This window comes from Adiantum capillus-veneris, chromosome 17, assembly GCF_014529385.1.
Source record: "Adiantum capillus-veneris isolate H3 chromosome 17, ASM1452938v2, whole genome shotgun sequence".
Lineage (NCBI taxonomy): Eukaryota > Viridiplantae > Streptophyta > Polypodiopsida > Polypodiales > Pteridaceae > Adiantum > Adiantum capillus-veneris.
The window spans coordinates 131,339,679-131,347,164 of record NC_140947.1 but is presented as its reverse complement, the minus strand read 5'-3'; positions in this window follow the sequence as shown (position 1 = coordinate 131,347,164).

Sequence of the window (7,486 nt, the reverse complement as noted above, 5' to 3'; positions counted from 1 at the left end):
CTCTTTTTAGGAGGGGATCAATGGCCAATTTTAAATTGGCCGTCAATCTTTCGATGTCGCCCGAACTTATCAATCGGGTCGAATTTATTAAATTAACCCGAATTTATCAGGAACATGTCTCAGATTGCACCTAATCCCTATAATATATGTGGGCCATTGATCCCCTCCTAAATGAGATAGTAAAAAGGGTTTGCACTTGGGCGAGCGTCACTTACGCCCTACAGTGGGTGGAATTGATTTGCGGTGTGTCATAGTGTGACGGGATCATGGGCGGACGCGTCGTGGACAGAATCGGAGCCATAGATTTGATGCCTCAAATTCACAAAAGGTCATCTCAACGTCTTGTTCGTCCGCATTTATGACATCAAGTGAATTTGTAATGTATATAAGTTTTTATCAATAAATTTTGTGTCCATTTAAAGCTTTTATTTTAAAATTAGGAGCATTATCTTGTGTATTAATTATTAAGAATGTATTCAAAACAATTGATTCTAAAATCGAACGTTGTATGTGTCGATTAGGTTAATTTATGTTAAAATCTTCGTACAAAAGGAAGGTTCTAAAAGCCCTTACTTTAAAGAAAGTGGGTGTTGAATAATTTATAGCCTTTAGATAACAGATAACAGAGAGAAAAAGACTTCAAGAAGAGAGGCCAATGTGAACGCATAGCTAAAGGCGAAGGACGGCCATAATTGACTGCACAAAAAGAAGTGACGCGAGAGATGTATAATCGAAACTAGCGATATGCAAAGTATGGAACTGAAAAGCATCGCTCAAAATAACATACTTTGAAGACCTATATAAAAGGGTAGAGAGTGATCAGAATTGGCACATAGAGCAAGAGAACTCCACAGCAAAACTTCAACGCGACCGTGAGAGCACTCCATCATGACACCACCACCCCCTCCTCAACTCCGACTAAGGTGGTCAAGGCATAGTCCTTAGCATACTTGGCAATGAGGCTATGAAGGCTTCATTGGTGTCGTTGGCTACACGAAGGGCAATCGTTTACTAAAACTCGAAAAAAATTGATGGGTCATTCATCCCAATATTGTTTCGACAAAGAGCTCTTAACTGCAAAGTATTGTTTCGACAAAGACCACTTAACAATATTCATCCCAATATTGTTTCGACAAAGAGCGCTTAACTGCAAAGTAACTAGCCATTGAGTTGAACCTCTTTGTTGTCTATATACTCAAAAGAATATGGAGTTAAGCTTGAATTTTATGTCTACCTAAGCTAAGCAATGTATAAAATAAGCATATGAAGGAATATCAAAAGTGTATTATAAACACGTGCATTGACTATCAGGGAATAGAATTCCTTTTTTAGTTGTGATTTACCCTCCATGTTGTTATTATTTATCCATAAATACCTTTTTTTTATTACTTGAAAGTGGGATGTGAAGTATGTTTTCCTTCGTACATATGGTTGTGTATGTGGTAAAATGTGTTCCTAATTAACTAGGTGCATAAATCTCACACCAAGGTCATATTCTCATTTATTTTTTGAATGGTTGCAAGTATATCTCTACGACCAACATCCACATGGTTCTGATTGATTCTAGTATTATACTCTTTTACCTTTTATGTGTATTACAAGAGAGGTGGCCCCACCAAGGAAGAGCACTCGAGCTCCAACACCATGCATGAAGCTCCAGTGAACCCCCAACCTGTGGCACCAAAAAATGAAGTTGTTGATGGTCATCCTCAATCGTAGGTTGTTGTCGCACCTGCTCCTGTTTTGGTAAGTCAAATTGTCATTTTTGCATTGTCCATACATAAAGTTGATCTTAGTGTGGGAAGCCTAAGATGCCCCAAAAATCGATCAAGAATGTGATTATCATAACATGAGAGACAAGCATGTATTTTTTTAAATTAAGTCGAAAGAAGGACGTAATTTTTGGGCGAGCAATTTTTGGCGAGCGCTTTTTAAGAATCGGGCGAGCGGATTCCCAAAAGAAGGGATAATCTACCCATCTCTCTCTCTCTCTCTCTCTCTCTCTCTCTCTCTCTCTCTCCCCTCAACTAAAATTTGATTGTAGATTCACGGCCAACTTAAATTCAAACAAAAACCACCATGGATGCATTCTATACACTATTGATAAGACAAACAGAAGTTCCTTACACACAATTATGGTCTATTTCATATAGCAAAGCCCAAATCTATGTGTTCCATTGCATCAAAAGTAAAATACATATGGGGGGGGGGGGATACATCATGGGTGACGTGGATGAAAGAAGGGCGGTGGGGGGCCATATGCTCTAGGAGGAAACAAAGGTCGTGCCAACGGGGGCAGCTCACCAAATGGTGGGGGAACTCCTCCAAATGGCAGAGGGTACGAACCATATGTGGGGGGGCTGTAGGTAGTGAAAGAGGCAATGGATCAACTCCGGGCAGGACCTCGGATGTGGAGGAAATGAATGCACTCGGAGATGGTCCAGTTGTACGCCATGCCAAAATTGGAGCCATGAAAGTAGTATACAAAGCTGCTACTGCCCCGCCCTAACTGCTAAGTGGTGTTGGCAAAGGTGGCTCCAGCGGATGAAGCTGCTCTGTCACCTGCTTCGGATGCTCAGTTAATTGAGCTCTATCACTCCTACGAAACATCAATGTCGAGCCTAAATCGGAAGGTAGACACTGAGCTGGCTCTAGACAAGCACTGAAAACTGACCAATCCTTCTCACAACTGATGCAATGCCTGTGTAGTAGTAAACATTGTGATGCCAATGTCCCCACTCCTGCAAAACAATCCAACACAACATCTCCCATGTCTGTGAAGGTACCTAATAGCCATCTACAAAACAACAGAAATCTTTAGATTTGTTATACCTCTAATTTTATAGGAACATGAAGAAAAAAACATCCAATAAGTTTCTAGCACCTGGCAAACGTTGGACTCCTCTCAACACCTCTACGATAAGGCCTGCCCATACGATCAAGCGTCCACTGTGTGGAATCTGTACCTGGTAGCTTCTCCCACAACATGTCGTCATTTGCAGAGAAGCCACATACATTTGCTGCAATCTCTCCATCCGCTTGATCATACCTCAGAAGCCGACACCCACCGGTTCTAGGGGGTGAAAAAATGACTAGCAACAAAGTACCAACCTACGAATAACGGTAGAACGTTGAAATTTTGAAATGTGAACATCAAAGATACTATTCAATATCAAAACAAAAAATAACATACCCCCTCTACATAGTCCTGAACAGTCGTGCAACTAGACTCCGACAACCGTATGTACAATATCCTCAACAACTGGAAATGAGCTCCCTCTACCTTCGAAGTGACAATGGACAGATATTCTACACGACATGTCGCCACAACCATGCCATCAACCAAAAGCAACTTGGTTGCCAGAAGAAATGCAGCATCCACAAGCTCACTATCCCATTGGTTACACAAAGGAACCCCACCCGTGCTAGCTGCATGTGGCCTAGTGTGTTAGGGAAAGGCCGTGTACATCAAACGTACGCCACCCAATCTCAAGTTGGGGCTCATCTGCCTTGTTTCTGCTAGAGAGCCCAAGAATCTACGTAGTGCCTGCATAGAATTGCATGCAATCTTTGTTAGCACTAAAATTGTGGACATAACTATGAAGGTAAATTAGCGTGGCTTACCTGTCATTGCACAACACAGATGGAATAGCTTTTTTCAAGCACTTGACACTAGCATGCACTGCAAGGTGGTGTGGCTCTACATGCATATCTGTATGCTCAACAGAAGATCAAATACATTTTTCAAGCAATACTAAAGAGAACAACACACCATTAACCATTTTCACTTACCTAGAGGGTTCTCTCTGACCACTTTGATAAATACTCCCACAGAATACTCCTCAACCACATGCTCGCTCTCACTATCACAGGAAGCAACAGCTCTCTTCTTTCTCTTCCCACATTGTCGGTCAGCCAATGGTGCTTGCGGGGCCAATGTGGAACCAATCTTTGGGTCTTTCTTTGAGGCATGTTTCTTTTTGTCTGGTTTCTTTGTTGTGTTTGGAGATAGTGTATCCTCTATCACAACGGCTTTCTTCCGTGAAGCAGTATGCTCCGCTATTAATTAAAAAAGAACAGTTATTGTGCCCATGTCGTATTGCATGGCAAAGGTAAAATCTTCATAGTATGATACCTATGTATAGCGCTTCCTCTTCGGGTGGGTACTCCTTGTACGGGTAATCTAGCCACCAAGGACACTTGAGCCACGCTCCCTTTGGCCGCAAGTCGTCTATCCACTCGTCAAGATATAAGCCCGTCTCCTCTCTCTCCGACCTGCGCCATGCATCACTAGGGTGCTCAGGAATGGGGAAGACAAGAGCACCTCTCCACTATCTACAAGACAGACCACAATGTTTTGAGCCACCGAGAAGAAGATTAGTGTATCCTACACATTCTTAATGTGTCAATCAAAGATGTCAAACTTGTACAACATACGTCATGCCGTGCAAGCAAAGTGGGGTTGCTCTGCAGGATCTTGTGTGGACTTGATCCGTGCACTACACTTCTTGAAGGCTTTGTCAAAGTGGTTCCGTCTGTATGTCTGTAATGTGTGTGCAAGTGTGCAACCATGCCTCTCTTCAACCTTCTCGTGTTGGATAGCAACATGTTGATTCTCGCCCTCCATTTTCTCGGCCATCTCAAGCACTCTCCTGCAGCAAATAATAGGTCACAAGTTAGATTATCAACAAATTGATTTGAGGACATAATCACTTGATCTACCCTTTCCAATTTCCACCAATACACGTGATATCGAAGCCACTGGATCCATGCCTTCTCCGTCAACCCTATGCCATTCTCTTTCAAGGATGCATCACCACCTTGAAACAAATCAATTAAGCGGCACTTCTTAGCAAAGGAAAAGCGAGACTTATTTTTCATTGCGACATAATCAAAAGAGAAAGATATCGAATGATTTAAATGACATTTACTTACTCTTTTGGGCTAATGCGTGCACAGGCAACCTCTACCACTCTCGAGGGTGTCATTTTGGTGGTCTTCTCGCCCCAACCTGTAAATGATATACATTTTTGAAAAAAATCGTTGCCATTCTCTGGATTTGCAATGGTGCTATCTCAAGCCCTGTGCGTGTGAAATATTGCTCTGTTTGAGATAGCGCTAGATTGATGCTTTGCTCGTATACGTCAGGTGTGAACTCGTAGTCAAAACTCCCTTTTGATGGTAGCCCTTCCGTTTTACTACTATACATAGCATCGAACTCTTCCTATCATTTGCCAAGGACAATCAAAATACACATAATAAGATTTCGCAATCAAAACATATTCTCATTTAGCATTGGTTTCAAGCATACCTTCCAAATGAGTTGCGAAGGATAGCCATTGGCAATTTTAGCCACTTTGATTTGTTTGGAATCCTAAAATTCAAATCCATTTTTGCTGCCAGACGCGCTCTTTTCGGAAATTTCTGCAGGAGTGAAGTAGGGTCCGCCAACCCTAGCTTTCTCATCATGAATATATCATGCGTAGTTGTGTGAGGCATTGAAACCCTTGTGGCCCTGTTTAACACTCGGATGTAATTTACATTGTCAAAAAAATAAGATGCATTTACATTCACAAAAAAACAGTTGGACCTACCTATTGATCATTCCCAAAACCAATAGAAACTCCGTTGTCTCATGGGGTTGAAAATCAACGAGAACGCACTCCACCTTTGGTGCCTTCTCAATTGGGATGTCGTTCTCGTTCATCCACCGCATCCATGCCTCCAATCTATGTTTTCCAACCCAAACTACAAAGTACCTCTCGACCATGTGACTAGCTCAGGGATTAGACGAAGCTTGTTAACCCTCACGGCTCACGGACACCCCATCACCTACGACGGACGTGTATTATGTATTTGGTAGAGTCAGGTACCGAGCTTGTCGGACCAATAGGAAAAGGGTAAGAGTGATCGCCGATGAGAGGCGCACTCTAACTGGGACATTCAAGGGATTAGTTGGCTAAGCATGGGCGCCCAAGTGTGAATGGGGTGAGCTCATATAAAAGCCAACTAAACCTAAAATTCACTCATTCTCTCATTTGTGCAATAGAAGAGTGCTCTTGCTCCATCTCCATCTCCATCTCCATCTCCATCTTCTTCTTCTTCACCTCCTTGTGTGTGTGTGTATGTGAGAGAGAGAGAGAGGGAGAGTGTGTGTGCGATCGAGCATTACGAAGGCACGATGGCGGCGAAGCGGTTGAGCGCGGCATGACTGCAGCTTCTTCTTCATCGCGGCGAGGAATCCACCAGGAAGGCGAGCGTAGAGCGGTGAGTGACACACCCTTTGCTCTCTTGAGCTTGCTAGTTTAGGTTTGTTGTGTGCTTGGAGCCATTTGTGGCTCGCACACGGTGTATCGGCAAGTCCCTTGCTTCGACAGTGCGGCAAGGAGCGCACATTTTTGGCGCCGTTGCCGGGGAAATGCCCTACACTAAGCTCGGTTAAGCACTTTACGCTTTCTTGTGATGCAATTTCAATTGAAGGATTTGTGAAGAAGGAAGGTGTGGTTGTGTGGAGAAGGATTTGTGAAGAAGGAAGGTGTGTGGTTGTGTGGAGAAGATTTTTGTTACACTGTACTGTCTTTTTTGTTTTCTGTAAAGAAGGAGTTACAATTTTTTTTGCAATGTATTGTTAGAATTAAGGTATTAGCTATGGAATGTTAGTTCTGTAAGGTTCAATGTTAGTTCTGTAAGGTTAGTTTTGTAGATCTATTAGCTATTGTAGTACTGTGTAAACAGTGTTAGAGTGTGTGTGGCAGTATCTCTATTAGCTGTAAGTAGATAAGTTAGGTGTAGGTTAAGTGTGTGTGTGCGCGCGCGCGGCTAGGCCGCGACAACTTTTTTTTTTTTAATTAAAAAAATCCACAAAAAAAAATATTAAAAAGAAGGATCGGGCTGGGGATCATTCCCCAAGCTCAAGCCCAAACCCAGACCTCAGTCCTCAGTTTTAAAATATAGTTTATACACCTTTTTATATTTAAAAACTATTTTTAGAATTTCGAGGACTATAAAGACTATTTTTAGGATTTCGAGGGCTTCACGTAGCCGAATAGGGAGCTGTAAAGCACGGCACGTTCCTTTAGCCAAAACGCTTGTCTTGAGCTATTACACGCCATATTTTGTGGCTTGGTTACAAAAAATAACCAAGAATAACGAAAAACTTGGGTTATAAATACCTATAAAAAAATTTAAAAAAAAACTAAGTGAGCGGCCTTCATGGGCACTCACCAACGCGCTTAGAGTGTGGAAGTCATATGAACCTACGCTCTGGACGAGTGTTAGAGCACGAGCATATTGGTAGTGCCTCCATTTACGCGGGCACCCATTATTCCTCCACCATAGGTAGCGCGAACCAAGATCCTCATATCGCGTCTAGTGATTCTTCCTCTGACTACGAAGTCATGGAGGGGTATCCTACACCAAACCCTGATAGTTCAAGTCAAGACATGCATACCATGGGCCCACGGCCCGGGTCCAGCGTGTTTAGCCG